General features: G+C 37.0%; 1 long non-coding RNA gene and 1 pseudogene across 1 annotated transcript; both read left to right on the forward strand.

Annotated features, from left to right (window-relative positions):
* Positions 1 to 4,325: 4,325 nt before the first annotated feature.
* Positions 4,326 to 23,921, forward strand: LOC111469284. The gene is made up of 3 exons (XR_002714846.1): positions 4,326 to 4,398; positions 5,442 to 5,444; positions 23,909 to 23,921. It is a non-coding gene; the product is annotated as an uncharacterized LOC111469284 (long non-coding RNA).
* On the forward strand, positions 12,137 to 13,821 carry LOC111469283 (annotated as a pseudogene).
* Positions 23,922 to 24,995: the final 1,074 nt, after the last annotated feature.

Raw genomic sequence — 24,995 nt, forward strand, 5'->3', positions numbered from 1 at the left:
GTATATATGAAGAGAGTGTTTGTGAGAGGTTTTTCGAAAGGTTTTTCACCAAGAAGAAGGTCTTTCATGTATTATGATCACTCTATTTATAGAGTCATGTTTCCATGTTCATTCAAATTTGAGATCACCAAATTTTGACACTCAAAATTCTACTCAAATGTTTGAGATTATGTGGCATGCATGCATGCTTGAGTTAACCAAATTTTGACACTCAAAATTCCACTCAAATTTGTGGGGTTTATTTGGCAAGCATGCAAGTTTGGTTAAACGAAATTTTGACACCTCAAAATTCCACTAACATGGATTTTTCCATTAGATGAAGTCAACATTTTGACTTTCTTCATTTTGATTCAACAATCAATTTGAATTATTAATTTCAAATTAAAGTAATATTAAATGATTAATTAAACTATTTAATTAATATTTAATATTAACTCAAATGCCAATCCCAATTAATTCCGACACATATTTGATTAAGAAAAACGGTTAAATATAGTATATATGTAGGGCATTCTCCCTAATTTGAATTCGAACATTTCGAACTCACTCGTCATATTGTTCTATGGTTTAGTTCGATATGAGCTAGCAGAGGGACCTAATGGACGTATAGATCATGGGCTCCAACGATCCAAGATTAACCGGTTAAACTCATTAACCTTGTTAACCAACATTCGTTAACTACTAAGACATTCCACTATAGCCTAGTAGTTGCACTCCCCTCACTGTAGATATAGTTCTGTCCATTTCATATAACCATGATTAGTAAGTCGATCCTTCACAGGTTGTTCGTAACTAGAGTTGGGTCAATTTACCGTTTTACCCCTGAAGTTACTTCTTGTTTCTTATGTCTCACTGATCCTCTAATGAACAATTGGTTTGTGATCCAACCAGTAAACCGAATCCCTCTAAGGCCAATGAGAGGGTGGGGCTACTTGTTCAAGACCTGAAGTCAGTACTTAAGGGAACTACCTCTCTTCTATCCCTAAAAGTGGGTAGGAGTGAATTTCATCTTGCACCCCACGTCCCCAGCCATTTACTCAGTCTTACCCCTAAAATTGGAGGCCTATTGAGTCGGCGAACTTGAACCACTCTCACCCATGCAAATCTATGGATAATTCCAAATAAATAGGAGTTCATGGTTAGCTCAGGATTAAGATCGAGTTACCTAGGTCATCGAATGAAAAAAAAATCAGTCTCAACAGTAAACGATATTATAAAGTGAGAGTGATTTTCTTCATGGTCCGATCAGAGTGATTTTCTTCATGGTCCGATCTTATGCAATACTCATTGCATAGGACACCCCCACTCACATTCTTTCTTAGTTTACAGAGTGAATAAATTGGATAAATAATTAAGGGAAGAGGTCAGGAAGAGGCGCTGATAAGAATCACGATGTTCCAAATGTTCCAACTGGACCTATTACACGATCCAAGGCGAAGAAGATTCAACAAACATTAAAAATGTCAACAACAGGGTTTGAATCTACACAAGTGAAGCCCCTAATAGATTTCAAGTTTATTTCTTTACCCACTCAAACATATCAACATTTGTTGAAAGATTTTATTGTTTTTTTTTTGTTTTCATTTTGCAATGGTCAATTGGTCAAAATTGACTTCGTCATTTGTGGAGAATAAAGGGGATCGGGATTGAATCCCGGCCACAAACGTCTTTTGTCAGGAGACTATAAATACCCACAATATGTTATGTAAAAATCAGATTCGTAGATGAATGTAATTCAGATCTCAAATTGAGTCCTTTCCCTTAGAACTCCGAGAATCATATTTTCCATTTTTAAGTTTCAAGCAATTCTTGTGGTAGAATTGCACCCGAGCCATTCAATCAAGCCTTGATCAAGTTAGATTGTGGAGTGACTCAATTTAGAACAAGGTTCCAAATCTTGCTTCTAGATCTTTCGATCGTAAGAGGTAATCTAATTCTAGCCTTATCTCTTGGTTGATCCAAATTTCGTATAAGGAGGTGTTAATTACTTTGATTCAAGGGTTCTTGCTAAAATAAAAGCTTGGATCGTTGGGCTGAGGATTAGGGTTGCCTTATCAGGCGCGAAGCGGCGAGACTGTAAAGAAGAGGAGCGAAGTGAACATCCAGCCAGCCAGTAGTTAAGGAGAATGAATTGAATATGCTTTACATGGTTCAATTAGTAATAGTTCGGCCAGCCAGACAATGGAATTTCAGTTTACCTCGTGTTTGAATAAATAAATAGGAGAAGGAGAAAGAATCCATAGGTTCTGGCCGGAGTTCAATCAGGGACAGGAGAGAGAGAATATGCTCTCATTAATAAGGAAGGAAAAAGCATTGATCTTTTATAGAGTGAAGGCAAGGTTCAGGATAATTAATAGGAGACTTTGGTTACAATGCAATTAGGAATAGGAGAACTTTAGTCTCCCTTCTCTCACTATGTTTGAATAAATAGGGAAAGGAGTCAACTCTCATGGAATCTTGCTTCAGTCTTTCCCCTTAGTCTTTGGAAAGGTAAAGGAAAAGAGAAGACGAAGACAGAGTGTTAGTCTTTGAGTTGTTTTCAACAAAGAAGGAGAGGAGCAGTGAGACCGACAGGTGATTGTGTGAAGCCGGGAGACCTAGAGTTGTAGAGGTTCATTCAGGAGTAGGAGAGAGACACGCACACCGTATGAGTTTTTGTAGGAGCAAAGAGATGAGATAGAAGCCGAGGCGAAGGGGCGGGAGAAAGAAGCCAGCCAGCCGGCCAGATTAGTCTTTTCTTCTTCTTTAACAGCTTACCTAGTTCAACCATTTTTCAAGAATAAAGAAAAGCAAGCAGTCAGAGTCAATTCATTAGCTGCTTTACTGAGGGAAGGAAAGGGCAGGGGTTCGGTTGAGTAAGTTGGGACAGGAGAAAGAGAAGAAAAAGATTCCATAGCAAAAGGAGAGAGATAGTTTACGAGGGGAAGTCCCATTAATCTTTACTCTTTTACCGACTATAACTCTAAAAGGGAAGGAGTGAAAGAAGGGACAGGAGAAGGTTACGGTTTCAGAGTGAATGAAGGAAGAAAGAAGACAAAAAGAAGACAAGAAGAAGACAGACAAAGTGAAGGAGAAGGATCCTTACTTAATCTTTACTCTTTATTACTGTAGAGGAAGTCAAAGAGTTCCATTAGGTTAATTAGTAATAGTCCAGGAGCGAAGACGAAGACAGAGTGAAATCAGGTTCAGTCTCATTAATCTCTCTCTTTTCTAAAGGGGAAGGAGAAAGATCAGTTCCAGACAGAATAAATAGGTGTTTGTTTACGAAGGGAATAAATAGAAGGGAATGAAGGAGCGAGCGAAGCAATGAGACCCATAAAATTAGATAGAATAGGATCAGGAATAGGTGTAGGATAGGAGTGAAGGAGAATGAGGGGCTTTCGGTCAATCTTTGGTTACAGACAGGAGAGGAAAAAAGGTCAATCAGGATTTCATATGCTTTCTTTCCCTCTAGAGTTAAATGTGAAAGAATAACAGAACAAGTACTAGTAGTACAGAACAAGGAGTTAAAGAGAAAGAACTGAGAGTTGAGTCTTTACAGTTAGTTCAAGAAGGGAATAGAAGAAAAGCTGATCATAATTGCTTTAGAGTTCCATTAGGGCCAGGAAAGAACAGAAAAGAGACCGGAAAGGGAAATGACAGAACATAAGATGCTTTAACCCATTTACCTACTGAGTGAAAGAAAGAAAGAAAAGGAGGGAGTATACTGTTCAAGAAAGAATAAATAGAAGGACAAGTGATTGAGTTAAGGAGAATGAATGGAGGAAAAGAAAAGGAGTTTGACCTTCATAATTCTCATCCAGCTGCTTTACCTTTTTGAAGGAAGAAATATGCAGAGGAGTGAAACAGTTCGACCGATAGGGAGAGGAGTGAAGTCACTCTCATTCTTACAGGAGAGAGAGTAGTAAGTTTAAGAAGGTTCTGTTCACGAATAACTCACAATTCAGGGAATAGAGTCAAGAAAAAGGGAAGGCACAGTTAAGAAGGAAGAGGAAAGGAAAGGGGCCAAGCTGAGTTTATAGTCTTTGAAGGTTCAGCAGATGAGAGACCATAAAGGATAAATAGGAAAAGGGGAAGGTTTTCTCTTGAGTCTTGACTTCAAAATTACCTTGTGTTTGAGAGGAGCGCAGCAACGAGACGACCCTAAAGGATAGGGAGAGGAGTTCCATCAGGTTCAGTTCGTAAACTCTCTTGCATTGAGTCTTAGTTTATTGTTCAAGAAAGGAGAAGAGAAAACAAGGTTCGTTCAGTAGTCAAGGATAATTAATAAGGAGGGAGGGAGTCTTTGTTTACAGGAGCGAAGCAAGCAGTGAAAGTAAATTCATTAGCTGCTTTACGTAGTGTTTTAATAAATAGGTTCATAAGTCTCATTCATCTTTCTTACAGGCACGAGAGTAAGTGAAAGAAGGAAAAGGTTGGTTTTCGGCTTCTTCTTCTTCTCATCCAGCCAGCCGCTTGACTTACCTTCCTTGTTCAAGAGTGAAATCAAGAGAAGGAATCTTTCTTTTGTCTCTCTCCCTTCTTTCTCTATCGGTTACGGTTCATCAAGTGAATGAGAAAATCCTTCTTTTTCAGTTCAATCTGGTTCCATGAATTGACTCCCTTCAAAGACTGTAAACAAGAATTAATCTTTCCTTTCATCTTTCTCTTTTTATGGATTTCATTCAAGAATAAGTAGGAGCCGAAGTGAGACTAATAGAATAGGTTTCGGGCAGGTAATATCAGTGAAGGAAGAAGACGAGTTTACGCGGTTCCGGTCAAGGGGGGAATAGAGGTTCAGGATTGAATGAATCTTGTCTTGCTTTCTCCCTTCCAGGGGTCTGGTTTAAGGTTTCTTCTTCTTGTCTGTCTTTCATCTCGGTAAATAGGTAAAGGAAAGAAGTTAAGTCTCATATGAATCTTTCTTTCGTCTTTCTCCTTATTCTTTATAAAGGTAAACTCTCATTCATCTTTCATTTGAGAATCAAGAAAGGATGAAAGATTATGAATAGGTTACGGTTCAGCAGCGAAGCAAGCAGTCAGACCGACAGGTTCAGAAGCCAAACCGAGGAAAAGGTTTCTTTCTTCTTCTTTTCTTACAAGTCAGTGAAAGAAGTCCTAGGGTTACTCTCATCTTCTTTATCTGGAACTTAATCTGGGCAAAGAACTGGCTTAGTGCTTGTGAGTCCCAGAAAATCAGGTAATCTCAGCTGAGAGACGAATAGAATAGGTGAAGGAGAAAGAATCAATACAATAGGTTCAATTAGGGAAGACAGGTTTAGGAGTGAAAGCAAGCAAGAAAGAAGCAATGAGACAGATAGGTTCAGGAGCGCAAAGTGTCAACCACTGACCTTCCTCGTTTTCTTACTTGCTGGTTACGGAGTTCACTCTCATTAATAAGGAGTCTTGAAACACTTTCTCATCCAGCCCCTTTACTTACCTTGTAAGAGTGTGAAAGAAAGAAGGTTCAGGTTCATGAGTTTGCTTCTCTTTCAGTTGATTCTACAGGATTGAATATTCATTGACTCGCATGTAAAGAAAGAAAGGAATATCTGATTCTCCCTTGATTCTTGAATTGTAAAGTTCAGGGAATAGAGGGGTAGGGTTTAGAGAGAAGCTGGTAGTTTACGAGCAGAATGAAAAGCTGATAGTTTACGAGTTCAATCTGTCTAATGAATAAAATAAGGAGTTGAGTCTTTCTCGATTACAGTGAATAAATAGGATGAAAAGGAACGAAGCTATGAAACCGATAGGGAGAGGGAGGACTGAGGGAACTTTATTAGTGTTTTTTAAAAGAATCCGTTCGTAAGTAGAGTGGGTTGGTGCGCTATTCCATTCCTTAGAGAAGCTGATAGGAGAGGTTCAGGGGTAGGGGCAAAGAAAGACACTTTACTGAGTTGTAGAGCTAAAGGATTGAATGAATTTAGCTTGACTTACCTCGGAAATCAGGAAAAGGTTAAGGGTTCAGTTTAGTCTTGAGTAGAATGTTTACAGTTCTGAAAGTGATTGAGTGAAGGAGAGGAGTAAGTAGGCAGAGGAGCCCAACAATGAGACCGGGAGCGAGAGGAGCCCAGCAACGAGACCATAAACATAGTATAGTGAAAGAAAGAAGGAAGAAGAAGCTTGACCTTGGTTACTGTTCGGGAAAGAACAGAGAAGAGAACGACAATGAATAAATGGGTGTTCAGCTAGTAGTTCTAGAAGGAAAAAGAGAATGCATCCAGAGTAGAGTCTTTACTTGAAACAAAACACTTGAAGGAGAAAGACAAGAAAAATAACCCATAGGAGAGAGAAAAGGAGCTTTACCGGGTTCAAGTAAGACAGAGAGAGAGGAGGTAACCAACCAGCGAAGGAAAAGGGTCATGAGTAAGTAGCAAAAGGATCAAGAAGACGTGGGGAAGGATAATGAAGATGAGAGAAAAGGTGCGAAGCCACTTTACCGTTCAAGAAGGTTAATCAGTAATAGTCCAGCCAGGAGTGCACTCTCATTCATAAGGAATCCGTCCTTACAGTTCAATCAAGGGGATAGGTTCAGGAGCGCAAAGAAGACTGATAGTTTACAGGGTTCAAAAGTGAAAGAAGAATCCCACTGTTTACCTTACCGAGTCAAAGAGTGAAAGAAGGTCAAGGGGCCAAGCAGCGAGACGAGGAGTGAAAGAAGGAAAAGGGTTTCGATTCAGTCTGATTTTATTATTGTTCCGGGTTCAGGAGCGATGAAGCCACTCGACCGATAGGGAGAGGAGTGAAATTAGGGAATGGGAATAAAAGAAAGCTAGCTCGGCTAAGAAAGAGAGCAGCAAAGCTGTGAGTTCAATTAAGAATAGGTGAAGAAGCAGGAGTGAAAGAAGGAAGGATAGGCAATTCAATTAGAAAGAATAGGTTCATCAAGCAATGGAATTGCTTTACAGAGTTCAATCTGTTTGACTCATTCATAAGAAGGGTTTACAGGAGAGGAGTTTGATGGCTCTGCCTCTCAATGGGACGGGGCCAGAGGTCTTATTCTTCTAGATTATGATGGCTGGTTCTGGGTACTTGCTATTCGATCCCCAGTCTACCAATAACCGAGCAGAGGGTTTCGCCCGGGATTTTCATATGTTTTTTATTCAAAGTGAGGTAGGTGCACATCGAGGAAGACTCTCAGATTACAATCCAGATACTTATCCTCCCGAAGGCAACTCCTCCTCCCGAGCAAAGGCTGGTCAACGAACCACTTAGGTAAGAACTTAGTTATTGAAAGACGTTCCCCTAGTGCTTCCCTTTCAATTCAATGAAAAAAGTACGAGTCGAGCGGGTTTCATCTTAATAGGCTTCGGGATTATGGCGGCAATCCACACCAAAGAAAGGGCCCCTTCCGCCTTTAGGGCTTACTTAGTGCTTGTGCGTTGGGATTTCTCACTGACTTGTACAAGTTAGGAACGAAGTGCTCGACCGGAAGGGAGAGGGTTGAAGACGCTCGACCAATGGGATAGGAACGAACGCGCATCCTACTTCCATTCTTTTTTAAGCTCACACCAGGAGAAAGGTTGCTTTTGGTCAGCTGTTTCCAAGGAGTCTTGAAGAAAGAAGATGTGGCGCAATTCGTTTTGTTAGAAAAGTCCTTATTTCATGCAGTTAGTGTTTTCTAATACCCTAGGGTAGGTGATAAGGCAACCCTAATCCTCAGCCCAACGATCTAAACTTTTGTTGAAGCAAGAACCCTTGAATCAAAAGTAATTAACATTTCCTTATACGAAATTTGGATCAACCAAGAGATAAGGCTAGAATTAGATTACCTTTTACGATCGAAGATCTAAAGCAAGATTTGGAAACCTTGTTCTAAATTGAGTCACTCCACAATCTAACTTGCTCAAGGCTTGATTGAATGGTTCGGGTGCAATTCTACCACAAGAATTGCTTGAAACTTAGAAATGGCAAATATGATGCTCAGATTTCTAAGGGAAACGTCTCAATTTGAGATCTGAATTACATTCATCCATGAATCTGAATTTTACACAACATATTGTGGGTATTTATAGTCTCCCGACAAAAGATGTTTGTGGACGGTATTTATTCGACATGTTTGTGGATGAGATTTATTCCCGATCCCCTTTAATCTCCACAAAGAATAAGTCAATTTGACCATTTGACTTTTACATAATTTATGAAATTAAACATAGTTTTTTCTAATAAATGTTGATGTGCTTGAGCGGCTAATGTGATGACTTGAAATTAATTGAATTTTCTCACGTAGGTGCGAATTCTATTGTTGACATATTTTTTTTAATCTTCCTGGAAATAGGTCCATTTGTTTCATCACCTTCTTTCCATCACCTCTTTTGAAATGTTTTGATCAAATGTAAATCTATCTGCCACATGCTTCATCTTCGGCCAACAAAAGCATTTATGCAACATCTTATCAACAAGATGTCCCATTAAGGCACCACCATATGCTTCTCTAAAAAAAAAAATCTTTTATAGAGAATTTAGGAATACAAAACATACTCTTAGTAATTAAAAAATTATGAAACACATAATAATCATCTACCACTTCTTTTGCAAGACAAGATGCATAAATAGTTCTTAAGTCTTGGTCATCCCTATATAATTCAATAATATGCTCAACTTCAAAATTTTTTGCAGTAAGAGAAGTAAAGAGATCATACCTTTTAGATAACACATGAGCTACTCTATTATCCTTACCGTGCTTATACTTGATGACATACGAAAATGTTTCAATAAATTCCACCCACTTTGCATGTCTACGGTTCAGTTTGCTTTGACCCTTCACATAATTCAAGTTTTCATGATCAAAGTGGATCACAAATTCTCTAGATCATAAGTAGTGTTGTGGCACATGCAATATATGAACTACAAACAATTCTTTATCATAAGTAGGGTATTTCAATGTTTCCCCATTTAGTTTTTCACTAAAATACACTAACGACTTTTCATCTTGAATTAAAACAACACTTATTATGACCAAACCACATGCATCACATCCAATTTCAAAAGTTTTATAAAAGCTAGGCAAAACAAATAATGATGCATTGCTTAATTTGTTCCTAAGAAAATTGAATGCATTCTCTTGCATTCCTCTCCATTTAAAACCAACATTCTTTTTCACTAAGTCATTCAATAGTTCAGTTATGGTTCTAAAATCATTTAAAAATCTCTTATAGAGGTTAGCTAACTCATGAAAACTTCGAAATTTACGTGCACTTTTTGGTGTTGGCAAATCCATAATGAATTTAACTTTGTCTCTATCCAAAGCTACTCTACTTTTACCAACTATGAAGCCAATAGAGTGAACTTTTTCCATGCAAAACTACCCTTATTAAAATTAAATTTCTCTTTTCTATGTGTAATCAAAACTAATTTAACATGCCCCACATGCTTAAGCAAAATCTTCAAATAAATTATAATATCATCAATATAAACAACAACATGTTTTCTCATATATTTTCTCAAAACATTATATATTAAGCGCATAGGTGTACTAGGAGCATTAGTTAACCTAAAAGGCATAACAAGTCATTCATACAATCCAAACTTAATATTGAAAGTTGTTTTCCATTCATCTTCTACATGCATTCTAATTTGATGATATCCAGATTTCAAAATAATCTTTATAAACAGACACGAATCATGCAATAAATCAAGTATATTGTCTAGCCTAGGAATAGGATGTCGATACTTTACTGTGATTTTGTTGATGACTCTATTATCCATGCATATGCGCCAAGTTTCATCTTTCTTTGGAACGAATAAGTCTCGTATAGAACATGGACTCAAACTTTCTCGTACATAGCCTTTCTCCATGAGCTCCTCAACTTGCTTTTGAATTTCTTTTGTCTCGGTTGGATTGACTCTATAAGCTGGCTTATAAAGAATGACAGTCCTTGGAATGAAGTCTATTTTATGTTCAGTACTTCTAATGGGAGGTAGTCTTCAAATTCCTGTAAAAGAGATTGTAAAACACTAGGCAAAGCCAAGTTATTATAGTTAGAGACCAAATATCCTCCATTGTACATAAGTAGAAATATCGATTTTTGTGAAAGCCTTCTCACCTCTCCAACTGTAGCCAAATAACTCTCCCTCTTCCCTTTTTCATCAATTTCATCACTTTTTCATTCTTCTTTTTTTCTCTTTTATTTTTCCCTATTTTTTCACTGAACTCTTGTTTTTCTTTTAACTCTTTTTCCTCAAACTCTTTCTTTTTTTTCTTCCAACTTTAATTTACTAGCAAATACATTTGCAGAACTCAAAGGCACAAGAGTGGTTTTTCTACAGTCTTTTACAAAAGAATACCGATTCAAATAGCCATCATACATAACCCTCCTGTCAAACAAACAAACAAACAAAATCTGTAACCATAAAGAATATCTAACGCCCCTCCCTATTGGCAACCATAAACAATTAAAAATTTTCGAGACAAAATCGATAAGTCAGATCGAATGTCCTAACTATATTCGTTGGATATAGCACGGATCCATCAATATTGTGAAAGGAGAATTGACATTAGAGGGGACTAATTAAGAGAGTCGTATCCTTAAATCTATATTTTTCGTCAATGGTGTACATTCAGTTGCAATTTTTAGACCAGTCTTGAAAAATAGTCTGTTTTAGATTAGAAAATTAAGTGACAATTATTAATCTGTATTCTAGGAATTTACATTTAATATCAAATTATCTAACTATTTATCTCCATTTCTAAATGTTCTACCGTACTTAGCTTTACCAAAAATGTCGATAATCCTAGAAAAATTAAATATCAAAAGTAGCTAAATGTTCTAAGAGTTTACTCTACAAGAACTTAGAAAAATTGGCCAAAATTCGTGGTAAATAAGGGCAAAAAAAAAAAAAGAAAAAGAAAAAGAAAAAGAAAAAGAGGGAAGATAAAAAACAAACTTTGTATCCATAAATGCTCTGTCTCATGTTTTCAAGCCTTAAGATATTTGTTGCTCGCGAGTGGGGGAGTCCTATGCAATGAGTATTGCATAAGATCGGACCATGAAGAAAATGACTCTCACTTTGTATCCATAAATGCTATGTCTCATGTTTTCAAGCCTTAAGATATTTGTTGCTCGCGAGTTGAGATATCTTTTCAGACCTAACTCAGTTATTTGGATCATAAACTTATTCAACCCAAACAACCGTGGTTAAATTATGTTTAGAATGATATCTAAGAAGAAAAATGGATACAAAGCTTTTTGGAAATGGCAAATGGTGCCTCATGTTGAAGCTTTGGGCCGGAGTTTGAAACTTGAATCCGGCAACTGATTCCCTTGACATTCCTCTGCATCACTGTGATATGGCTACATTTCCAACTTGTCATGAATTGCTTCTAGGAGTGAAATTTGTCCGCACAAATTAACACGGTTCCTTTTAGCAATTTTTTTTTTCCTTACTCAGATGTCTCCTAAGATGTAACCTCAGCCCTAGAATTTGGACCGGGATTTGTAATCCAAATTTGGCACCCTATGGCCCCCACAATCCCTTTGCTTCTTCAATGATATGGTCATACTATTTACTTGTTTTGAATTGCCTCTAAAACTGAAAAGTATACCTAAAAATCACATTACCTATCTTTGGTGGCTCAATCGCAAGATTCAAAAGTTAGGCATGTTTAGTTTGGAGCAACCTTATATTAGGCGACATCGTGTAATTTTCTTAATAATCATTTGAATAAAGACAAAGTACGTTAAAAATATTTCATCGAGTTTGAAATTTCGTCCTACCTACCCCCAAAAAAAAAATTCTAACATTGAAATCAATGTATCTCGAAGTGCATCTTGTAATAGAAACTTCATTTGTACAAGGCTACCATTAATTCGTGGTCGTAAAGCTTGTTTCCTTCCAGAAAAAGTACTTCGATGGGTTTGGCCAATGCCTAGTTTCTTTGAAATTCAACTGTTCATAGGCGAGTGAGAGAGATATTGCAACCCAACCATTAATGAACAACTTAGAAAAAAAATAAACAAGGTTTAGTTATCAATTATGTTTGGATTAAGAGAGGGAGATGGAACCATAACTTCTGTTAGTTCCATCCCAACTCCATTTCTATTCTTCAATTGGCATTATTAAATACATAAAGGTTCCAAATCTAAAACCAAATATCATTGTCTCTCACTAGTCTTCAAGGAATATACATAACAAAAGAAAAGAAAGCAAGGGCATCATGAGTACGATCAAATCGAGTTTCTTGGTTGCTACAATTTTGATGCTATTATTGTTAGATTTTACCGTCGATGCTCAATCTAGTGCCGATGTTGTTTTTCCTTTGAAAAGATATGGTAACATAGTGCCTGGTACTGACATCACGAAGGTAAATATACAGTATGAACATCAATATTATCACTTGTTGAGTTGATCAATTGTTTGCTAATTTTTGTTACTTGTGACATGTAGGCTTTAGCAAATGCATGGAAGGTTGCATGCACGTCCAATCGTTCTAGTGCGATTGTTATTCCGGGAGGGATATATAAAGTAAAGGAAGGGATATTTAAAGGACCTTGTAATAGCCCAATTGACTTTCAACTTGGAGGAACATTGCAGGCACCAAAAAGTCTTCAGGGAGATAATTGGATTACTTTTGAACATATAGATAGATTGACATTGTCAGGTGAAGGAGTTTTTGATGGCCAAGGAAAGGCAGCTTGGAAAAAGAATGATTTCCATAAACACATAAATTGTGCCCAACTTCCCATTGTAAGCAATATGCCGTCACCTTTCCTTCTCAATCTCGTGCATCTTGTTGTTTTTAGATGTCTTCTCTAATCTTCTAACATTTATAATTTGGTAAACGTTCTTCATTTTCTAGAGGATAATCTTTAACCATAATAAAAAATAAATAAAAAATCATCTAAAGGAGTGAAATTCTTTCCGAGTTTTCGATTTTTTTGGGTTTCGTTAAAATTTTTGGCTTCATTACTGATAGCAAGAACTTCATTCGGTTAAATTCTTTCTCACAAAATATTATTTGATTATACAAAATGTTTAGAGTTTGAGGTTCAACTTCATCACCAATTCAATCGTGAAGAGAATAACGTCACTTGATAGCAAGAACTTCCATATCAACGTCCTCGGCTGCAACAACCTCACATTCCATAATATCAATATAACTGCACCAGAAAACAGTCCCAACACCGATGGAATACACATCGGTCGATCAAATAGTTTCGCAATCACAATGTCCAAAATTGCAACCGGAGATGATTGAATTTCTCTTGGAGATGGAAGCAAACAAATTAACATCACCAACGTGACATGTGGGCCAGGACATGGCATAAGCATCGGAAGTCTTGGAAGATACACTAACGAAGAACCCGTTGAAGGTGTCATCGTAAACAACTGCACGATAATTAACACCACTAATGGTGTCAGGATCAAAACGTGGCCAGCTTCTGCTGCTAGCGGCACCGCCACCAATATGCAGTTTTTGGACATTATAATGGTCAATGTTAGCAACCCTATTCTAATAGACCAAGAGTATTGTCCGTGGAATCAGTGCAATCGGAAGGTATTGATCGCATTCTCAAAGCTTTGATTGATTTTGTCACTATAACTTTCACAAATAAACCACTTACAGAAATTTGTTGTCTCATTTTTATTTTCAGATTCCTTCGAAAATTAAGATTAGTAAAGTGAGCTTCAAGAACATTAGAGAAAGTTGTGCAACTCCAGTGGCAATCAAACTTATTTGCAGCCGTCACTTACCATGTGACGAAGTAAAAGTCGGTGACATTGACCTCACTTACAATGGAATAAATGGTCCTATTACATCTCAGTGCACGAATGTGAGACCCATCATTTCAGGAAAACAGAACCCTAAAATCTGTTCATCTCCTTATGTTGTCCCATGAATTGTTGATTGTCATAGTACATCAAACTAACCGATAACCTCAATTAAAAGAAGACAGCTCTATCCATTTTAATTTCTCTGTCTTTTGAGTTTCTTTTGTTGTACTTTTCGAAATATATATCATGGTCAAATGTTTGAAGGAAGTTTTATGTCCTGAACAATGTAACGTTTTTATTACATCGACGTTATAAAATTAAATGGTTTTACTCTTTTTTTTTCGTTTTAGATTTGAATTCCGAATAAGACAATGTAACGGTAAGGACTATTATAAAAAAAAAAAAAAAAACCATTACTTCAAAAAAAAAAAAAGAACAAACAAACAAAATATGTAACCATAAAGAATATCTAACTCCCCTCCCTATTGGCAACCCTAAACAGTTAAAAATTTTCGAGACAAAATCGATAAGTTAGATCGAATGTCCTAACTATATTCGTTGGATATCGCACGGATCCATCAATATTGTGAAAGGAGAATTGACATTAGAGGGACTAATCAAGTGAGTCGTGTCATTCAATCTATATTTTTCGTCAATGGTGTACATTCGGTTGCAATTTTTAGACCAATCTTGAAAAATAGTCTGTTTTAGATTAGAAAATTAAGTGACAATTATTAATCTGTATTCTAGGAATTTACATTTAATATCAAATTATCGAACTATTTATCTCCATTTCTAAACTGTTCTACCGTACTTAGCTTTGCCAAAAATGTCGATAATCCTAGAAAAATTAAATATCAAAAGTAGCTAAATGTTCTAAGAGTTTACTCTTCAAGAACTTAGAAAAATTGGCCAAAANAAAAAAAAAAAAAAAAAAAAAAAAACGAAAAAGAGAGAAGATAAAAAAAAAAAACTTTGTATCCATAAATGCTCTGTCTCATGTTTTCAAGTCTAAAGATATTTGTTGCTCGCGAGTGGGGGCGTCCTATGGAATGAGTATTGCATAAGATCGAACCATGAAGAAAATGACTCTCACTTTATAATATGGTTTACTGTTGAGACTGATTTTCTTTTCATTCGTTGACCTAGGTAACTCGATCTTAATCCTGAGCTAACCATGAACTCCTGTTTATTCGGAATTATCCTTATATTTGCATGGGTGAGAGTGGTTCAAGTTTGCCGACTCAATAGGCCTCCCATTTTAGGGGTAAGACTGGGTAAATGGCTAGGGACGTGGGGTGCAAGATGAAATTCACTCCTACCCACTTTTAAGGATAGAAGAGAGGTAGTTCCCTTAATTACTGACTCCAGGAGTTGAACAAGGGGCCCCACCCTCTCATTGGCCTGAGAGGGATTCGGTTTACTGGTTGGACCACAAACCAATTGTTCATTAGAGGATCAATGAGACATAAGAAACAAGAAGTAACTTCAGGGGTAAAACGGTAAATTGATCCAGCTCTAGTTACGAACAACCTGTGAAGGATCGACTTACTAATCATGGTTATATCAAATGGACAGAAATATATCTACAGTGAGAGGAGTGCAACTACTAGGCTATAGTGAAATGTCCTAGTAGTTAACGAATGTTGGTTAACAAGGTTAATGAGTTTAACCGGTTAATCTTGGATCGTTGGAGCCCATGATCTATACGTCCATTAGGTCCCTCTGCTAGCTCATATCGAACTAAACCATAGAACAATATGACGAGTGAGTTCGAAATGTTCGAATTCAAATTAGGGAGAATGCGCTACATATATACGATATATTTAACCATTTTTGTTTTATTTACGAATTAAACAAAAAGAGAGAATCTGAAATATTTAAATAAGATTTAAATATCTTAATCAAATATGTGTCAGAATTAATTGGGATTGACATTTGAATTAATATTAAATACTAATTAAATAGTTTAATTAATAATTTAATATTACTCTAATTTAAAATTAATAATTCAAATTGATTGTTGAATCAAAATGAAGAAAGTCAAAATGTTAGTGGAATTTTGAGGTGTCAAAATTTGGTTTAACCAAACTTGCATGTTTGACAAATAAACCCCACAATTTGAGTGGAATTTTGAGTGTCAAAATTTGGTTAACTCAAGCATGCATGCTTGCCACATAATCCCAAACATTTGAGTGGAATTTTGAGTGTCAAAATTTGGCGATCTCAAATTTGCATGAACATGCAAACATGACTATAAATAGAGTGATCATGGTACACTCTCTTCATATATACTAAATCTGATAAGATAAGAAACCACTACAAGGGGAGTAAGATTCGGATTACCTTGTTGATCGAATATCTCAAGGCAAGAGCATTGTTTGAGATTCGAATCACTCCACAAGCAATATCGATCATGTCTAACTTGAATGATTCTTGTTGATCAAATATCTCAAACACTTGTTTGAGATTCGAATCACTCCACAAGCAAGATTGATCATGTCGAGCTTGAATGATTCTACTTGCAACCTAAACTACATAGAATTGCAAATAAAGTTAGCCATTGGCTAAAGAAAGCACAAATGCTTCTTTTACTATATATTCCAAGTCTCTTACAAATACAACATACATGACTTTATATAGCCACTAAAGGCATTCCAAGAGTTGTAACATTCATTATTAATAATCATAATTAACCATTATGTAATTGTAACCTAAAGTAAATAAAAAGTTCTAAAAACTCTAAATTACTCTAAATTGTATCCCACCCAAAATTTATAACAATCAAACTTCATTCTTCTTCGGTGGCATGATTTGAAACATCTTTTGATAATTTTGAGAATTTTTTCTTCACATCTTCATTGAAGTATATTGTATGATTGATGTTTTTTGGTTCATGTCATTCAAATGATAAGATAAGGAACCACTACAAGGGGAGTAAGATTGAGATTACCTTGTTGATCGAATATCTCAAGGCAAGAACATTGTTTGAGATTCGAATCACTCCACAAGCAAGATCGATCATGTCTAACTTGAATGATTCTTGTTGATCAAATATCTCAAACACTTGTTTGAGATTCGAATCACTCCACAAGCAAGATTGATCATGTCGAGTTTGAATGATTCTACATGCAACCTAAACTACATAGAATTGCAAATAAACTTAGTCATTGGTTAAAGAAAGCACAAATGCTTCTTTTACTATATATTCCATGTCTCTTACAAATACAACATACATGACTTTATATAGCCTCAAAATGAAACTACTAAAGGCATTCCAAGAGTTGTAACATTCATACTTAATGTCATAATTAACCATTATGTAATTGTAACTTAAAGTAAATAAAAAGTCCTAAAAACTCTAAATTACTCTAAATTGTAACCCACCTAAAATTTATAACAATCAAACTTCATTCTTCTTCAAGGTGGCATGAATTGAAACATCTTTCGATAATTTTGACAACCTTTTCTTCCCATCTTCATTGAAGTATATTGTATGATTGATGAGGTTCATATCAAAATCTCTCCCTCTTCCTTTTTTCATCAATTTCATCACTTTTTTCATTCTTCTTTTTTTTCTCTTTTATTTTTCTTTATTTTTTCACTCAACTCTTGTTTTTCTTTTAACTCTTTTTCCTCAAACACTTTCTTTTTTTCTTCCAACTTTAATTGACCAGCAAATACATTTGCAGAACTCAAAGACACAAGAGTGGTTTTTCTACAGTCTTTTACAAAAGAATACCAATTCAAATAGCCATCATACATAACCCTCCTGTCAAATTGTCATGGTCGACCAAGCAATATGTCTCCCGCATGCATTGGCAACACATCACAAAGAACTTCATCTTTATATTTTCCCAAAGTAAAAGATATTAAAGCTTGGGAAATTATCTTCATTGTTTCACTATCATTAAGCCATTGGAGCTTGTATGGTTTAGGATGATCTTGAGTTCGAATTTGCAACCTTTTGATCAACATAGTACTTACTACATTGGTGCAACTTCCACTATCAATGATAAGACTACAAGAAATCCCCTTGACTAAACATCGCGTGTGAAATAGGTTGTCTCTTTGATCATCAACATCATTCTCCATAGCTTGTAAGTTTTAAGAAGTCTTCTTGTAATAAGGGCCAAATGAATACCATCTTCTAGTTTTTTCTCATTCTTCTGGACTTCTTCAACTAGATCATTGATCTCCCCTCCAATTTTCTCGTCTTGGTTCATGATTATACAAACAGTAGTTTTATATTCTTAGGACCTCACACACTCAACTCACTAATTTTACACTGAGGAACACTCGTGTTTAACACACAAAGGTAGGCTATTTGGGAATGTGACTACTCTCTAATAGTAGCGAGCTATTCAAGACAATCAAGACAAGGTAATTATGTAGTAACAACAAAATAAAACAAGAAATCGACAAATAAATAAGGGACAAAGATATTTTTGGATATAATTGCACACTGAAAAAAAAATGAATTCCAAAGAGAATGGCGTGAAGATCGAACACAACAATTTCAGATTTATATGCTTTAGGGAAAAATGAGAATAGAAATCTATTTGATCTTCAAATAAACGTGCAAATGGTCTAATGATAAGGATATATTAAGAACAATATGATAAGGATTTTTTTTTTCTTTCAAGATCTAAATATGATCTTAACAGGACACTAAGAACGAAGTAGAAGGATAATGAAGAACGTTGGAAATGACAGTAAGAAAATAAATGACAGATTTAAAGAGACGATAAACAATAGCGGAAATTAAAGATAAAATCAATTCTAGAGTCGGCCACAAAGATGCAACCTACGCTCTGATACCAAACTGATAAGGCAACCCTAATCCTCAGCCCAACGATTCAAGCTTTTGTTGAAGCAAGAACCCTTGAATCAAAGTAATTAACACCTCCTTATACGAAATTTGGATCAACCAAGAGATAAGGCTAGAATTAGATTACCTTTTACGATCGAAGATCTAAAAGCAAGATTTGGAAACCTTGTTTTAAATTGAGTCACTCCACAATCTAACTTGATCAAGGCTTGATTGAATGAATCGGGTGCAATTCTACCACAAGAATTGCTTGAAACTTAGAAATGGCAAATATGATGCTCGGATTTCTAAGGGAAACGTCTCAATTTGAGATCTGAATTACATTCATCCACGAATCTGAATTTTACATAACATATTGTGGGTATATATAGTCTCCCGACAAAAGACGTTTGTGGACAGGATTTATTCGAGATGTTTGTGAACGGGATTTATTCCCGATCCCCTTTAATCTCCACAAAGAATAAGTCAAATTGACCATTTGACTTTAACATAATTTATGAAATTAAACATTTTTTTTTAACAAATGTTGATGTGCTTGAGTGGCTAATGCGATAGACTTGAAATTAATTGAGTTCTTCGTGCGTTAGATCCATTTGGAACACCGTGATTCTTATCAGTAGGGCATGCAAGATGCAAATTGGTATGGAATACGCGGAATAAGCGATCTTAGCATGGTGTTGCCCAGAAAGAAAAGCACGCATTGGCAAACAAACTTACAAAGAGTAGGGAAAGGAAGTGGAAGACTAAGAAAAGTAGGAAATCAAAGTCACTTCACTCTGCCAAAGGAAAGTCAGAACGGAACTGCAAATAGAGAGAGAGACCCTAGCCAACTATCTTTTCCTTGCTTGCTGGTGTTAGGTTTTCGGGAATTGAATCAATAGTCGACAGTACACCCACGTGTATGATTTTTGGTATGAGTTGAGAGCCAGTAGAACTCACGGGGGAATTGTACTGAATACTGTTCGTATTGGAATTAGTCATAGTATAGGAAATGGATTTGAGCTTAGGTAAAAAAGAATGTATCATGGGCTTCAAGGAATTGACTCGTATCACAAAGATGAGACTCACCGTGACAAAGGACTGCCCTCCACTGCATCTTTACTGAGACTGAATGCATACACCTGTGTGGGGCTGGGGTCCTCTTTCTTTTTTATTTCACTTGCCTACATATCTATCTAGTTCTACTTCGAAATCAAACCCCATCCATGTAGTTCTGTCTATTTTCAGATTCCACCTTGTTAAAACCATAGTTCAATCTTTTATACAGATGTATCATACTCTCTCGACTAGGTCATCCCGCCTAAGATAAGGATCGGGATCTCTCAACGGGTCTGGGCACAGATAGCCCCCATCCGCAAAGTGATCTAAGACCTTTTTTTGAACGGACCCATGCCCCATATGGAAAGGCTGAAATTTGTCTCATCTCTTTGATTAAGGGTTCTATATCTTTCTTAGTGGGATTTCTAGGAAGAGAGTGGGCGATGACTTCCTACTTAGAGTGGGAACCGCATCAGTGGAATAAGCCAATCTTCCTTACCTACCAAGAAGATTTCCTCGGGTAGTCAGAATATCGGGTTCCGCTACAGCATCGCGAATGAAGCGCAACGATTCCTTACATGATTCATCCGATATCATTTTTTGAGATGAATCACAAAGGATACCTGATTGATAAAGTCAGACCAAACTGGATAACCACTCCAATGAATAGGTCAGAAACCTAAACCAAAGTGAATGGGACCAGTATAGTTCCACTTGGAAAGTAGTCAAAATACTACTATCTTTCTGCCATCGACTTTCTGAGAAGGAAGAGCTTTCATGACGGACTCCACGTAATTCCTTGACACAAAGGAGTGGAGCCAATCAAGGGCAGATTTCTATCAATTAGAGGCCGCCACTCTTTCTTTGGATATATCATAGAACGTATCCATAAGAGTAGGAGACTTAGACGGATAAATGATCGAGTCAACTACTCCATTCGTCAGCCGTTTTGTGAGTTAAATAGCCCGACAAAGGCTAAAGAACGATAGATATAACTTGATTGACCAATCAATCTTCTCATCCTTTCGTCTTATCGGCTCTAGAGGCTTTCCTCACGTACGCGCTGGCGACATTGAATACAAGACTCTCTTCACTCTCGCGCCTTATGAAAAGCAAAATGGGTTTAGCCCTTAGTCTTATTGGTCAGGAGTTCTAAAGTCAAGTGGATGAATCCAATCTGAAAGTCAGTCAATCTAAAGACATCCTTTTTGTAAGCATCTAAGAAAGCAGCAAAAGCATAGAAGTGAGAAAGATCTTGTCACCGTGCTTTTTAGCCCTCAGATTAACACATAGTATTATGCATAGACTTGGCGATCGCTCCTAATGTCATTTCGTTACCTGACTACTGACATGAAAGGAAGACTGATTCTTCTTGCCCATACGCCAATCCTGACCCACTGGTACTACGAAGATCTACGCCATTCAAAGGAGAGATATTCAGAAATAAACCTACTACAGACCAGAAACAGACTCTAAGCCCAACCCATGTCCTGGGCAAGCAGCTAACATAGGACAGATATATCTGATTGATATTAGGCTTGGCAACAGATGCTTTGATATGTGTTACACAGACACCCTTACTTGAATCGGCTCACTAGTTTCTTCGCTTGCGTCAATGTTGACGTGAATACGCTTGCTGGTTGTGAGATGTTCCCTACTATACTACTATTGAAGACCTTGACTTTTGATCTTCTTGCAGGGAAAGGCTTATGTCACTCGGATGGGAAGGCGTAGTGCTTGGATTGAGAAGAAAGACTTCTTTATAGCAAGCACAGAAGGTTGTTGGCAGTTTACATTAATAACCCGAAAAAGCTCTACTTTTGTCCCCACAAGAGTCAGTCTTGAAAGCTTGATTGACCAATAAGATAAGAAGAGTCTCCTACAATCATACTAGTAGACCAGTAATCCCCTTATGATGGAATCTTCCTACATTCAAAAACCGAGGGATAGCCTAAGTAATGTTCCAAATCACTGATGTCTGGGAAATCGAAACAAGACAAAAACATCAGTACAAGAAGGCAGACGGTTAGGTGAAAAGAAGCTCAACTACTGGACCAAGACGAGGAAATGCCTTTCTCCTCGAGGAATGCCTCACACAGGTATGCCCGCTAAAGCTCAACTAGCTGCAAATGAAAGAAAGGTGAAAGAGGTGGAGCTTTATCCTTAGCTTGAGAGAGAGTGAGCTTTGCTTTCTTAACCAGTCATGAGATTAGGCGTTTAGAGATCGACACTGAGTTAGTAAAGAACTTTGAATCACTAAAGTGCTACTTTCTTCTTTTCTAGAGGATTGGAATACCCCTTGAATTTACTTCTCCTTTTGAAAATAGAAGTGGAAGCCCTTATAGTAGTATATTCTACCCTTCCTGGCCTCCCAAAGCCCTTAGCTGAGAAGCTGCTTAAATGAGAAAGTCTCACACGTGGGGATATCTAAAAGAATGCGATAGAACATCTTTTCAGACATCAGGAGATGCTTCAAGCCAATTGGGCAGGTAAGCCAAGGGCATGGGTGAGTGAACTCGATTTTAGAAGGTTGTCGTATAATATAAGTAGAGCCTTTCAAAGAATTGTTGAAGCTGTCGGGCATCCACGTAGGACCTGTTGCGAAGTCTTCCCAACCATAAAAAGAAGTCAAATAGTGCTACTTCTACTCCTAAAAGGCAAAGGGAATAGAGCGATTTTTGCAATTAGAGAAGCCTACCCCGACTGTGCATCGAAAAATTCGTCTAAGCATGACTGATTTGATGTGGCAACCTCGATCTCTAAATCTTCCATCTCTATGGCGTGGATAAACCCGAAGCTAGTCTTTTGTGATGGATTGGATTACGTAAGAAAGGTTCTTATTGCCTGCTCCCTTACTAAATACCAAACTCACTTGGAGAAAGCAACTAGGTCCCCCGAAGGAAGGGGTAGGACAGAAACTTTACCATTGATGAACTAGTCGAGAAAAAAGGGAAGGAAGAAAGCCTAAGTAAGTGAGTGAGACAAGAAGGAATTAAGGAGCTATTCCCTTAGTGACAGTAGCATCGATTGAACATTTGGACATTGTACTCCTCCTTATAAGGATTGGGAAACAAAGAGTCACATTCCCGGATAAACAGACAGTCTCGGAAGATATCCACCATGGAAGGTCTCCTCTAAGCCAGTTCTCGGATAACCAGACAATCTCGAAAGAAAGAAAGATATATCAACCATGGAAGGTCTCCTGTAAGCCAGAAGGTCCTACTAAGTGGTCTAAGTCGCCTTGAATGGTTAAATGAGAAAGAAAGCTTGAATTTGCATATAATGCCTTTGTTCGGACCAGACTTTTGACTTGGCAATTGAAGGAGCAAAGACGAAGACAGAGTTTACAGTGAAAGAATAAAGAAGGAGCGAAGACGAAGATAGAGTTGGAGAGGTTAATGAGTCAGTAGGGAGAGAGAGGAAATCCAATCATAATCACAAATCAAAGAACGAAAGATGAATGATTGAACTCCTTTTCCTATTGAATCTTTCTCCGAAACCTTTACTGAAGAGAAGAGAAGAGACGAGAAGAGGCGCGAAGCGGCTCGACTATAAAGGAGAGGAGAGGGGCGAAGTAGAGCAGCTCGCCTTGTTTACCTCCTTCAATCCATCCGAGAAGGTAATAATAGAGGTTCAGGGATGAAGCAAAGCAACTCGCCTTGTTTACATCCTTCAATCCATCCGGTCAGGTAATATCAATTCGGTAGTTCAGTTCATTCAGTCTCATTCTTGTTGAGTCTCCTTTTGCGTACTCATGCTTACTCAACCTACTCCGTCTAGGGAAGACATACGCTTTACCGAGTTCAAGAAGGTTCATCAGTAATAGTCCTATTCTGTCGCATTCAAATAGCTTTATTGAGTTCAATCTATCGAATAAGGAGTTGAGTCTTATTAAGCAGAATAAAAGGAAAGAAAAGAAACCGAGGTTACAGTGTTTGAAGGTTCTGGTGAAGAAGGACGTAATCAAAGCCTATTCAACCAGGTTCAAGAGCAAATCTTTCTTTCATTTTCAGAGTCTTGAAAGTAGAATCAAGGAAAAGAGAAGATCAAGAAGAAGTCGAGGTGAAGGAGAAAGACTACTATCTATTTACCTCATTCAATCAGGAAAAGGGTGTCGGTTTCTTTCGTCTTGACTTTCTTTTGAAAGGGAGAGGTTAAGTAGTGATTGAGTTCAGTCTCTTTCTTGTTTCGTCTTGACTTATGCAAAATTACCTCTACTAAAAAATAGCCCTAAAAATAGACAGAACCGATCCTTGTTTACCTCCTAAAATAAGGGAAAATGGACGATTTTATCCAAAAAAAAAATAGACAGAAGATAGCATTTTGTAATTAATGGTCCTACAGAGTGTTTGAAGGATTGAATATGCTTTACTGAGTTCAAAAGGGAAAAGGAATGAACAGATTCGAGACCGACCGTAAAATAGCTTTACTGAGTTCAATCAAAGAGCTACTTCTTTACCGAGTGAAAGAAGAAATATGTTCAAGAAGGATTGAATATGCTTTACCTCGTTCAAGAATAAATAGGTTAAGTAGTGATTGAATTCAATCTCTTTCTTGTTTCGTCTTTCCTTGAAACACTTTCAGGTTCAGTAGCTAATGAGTTTACTGAGTTCAATCAGTCAAAGGTTTTCTCTTGAGCCTTTACTTATGCCGAATTACCTCTACTAAAAATAGCCAAAAAAAAAAATAGACAGAGGATAGGATTTTATCCAAAAAAAAAAAAAAAAGACAGAGGATAGGATCATTCTTGTTTTTTGAGTCTTTACAGGAGAGTTCAAGAGTGAAATCAAGGAAAATATCCCTAGATAAAAGATATACTTTTAGAAGAAATGGTCTTTAAAGGATCAGGAGAGAAGCTTATTTACCTCGTTCAAGAATCAATAGGTGAAAGAAGGTGCTTTACCTAGTTCTCGAATAGTGAAACCCGAGTCAAATAAGGAAGGTAATCTTAGCTACTTTACCTTGTGAAAGAATAAATAGGAAAAGGGTGTCGGTTTCGACTTTGTTTACAGTGGTTGAATAAATAGGAAAAGAAGAATGCATCGTTAGTCTTGACTTAATATAGAATTACCTATATCCCAAAATAGCCAAAAAAAAAAAGGGTAAAGCATCAATTTTATCAAAAAAAAAATATACCGGAGATAGACTTTTCAAAGAAATGGTCCTTAAGAGTGAAAGAAGGGAATAAAACAAACAAAGCTAGCTTGGCTAAGACAGAGAGGAGCGAAGCCGAGGTGATTGAGTTCAGAAGTTCAGTTCGTTCAGTAGTGATTGAGCTTGACCTTGAATCTTGAGTTTCGTCTTTCCTTGAAACACTTTCAAGTTCAGGTTTGAGTTCAATTTGTCTCATTCCTCTTTCGTTTCGTCTTTCAAAGCTGCTAATTCATTCTTTCACTGTAAAGGTTCATCAGTAGCAAAGGGAATAGAGGTT

The sequence above is a fragment of the Cucurbita maxima genome, unplaced genomic scaffold, assembly GCF_002738345.1.
Source record: "Cucurbita maxima cultivar Rimu unplaced genomic scaffold, Cmax_1.0 Cma_Scf00039, whole genome shotgun sequence".
In the NCBI taxonomy this organism is placed as follows: Eukaryota; Viridiplantae; Streptophyta; class Magnoliopsida; order Cucurbitales; family Cucurbitaceae; genus Cucurbita; species Cucurbita maxima.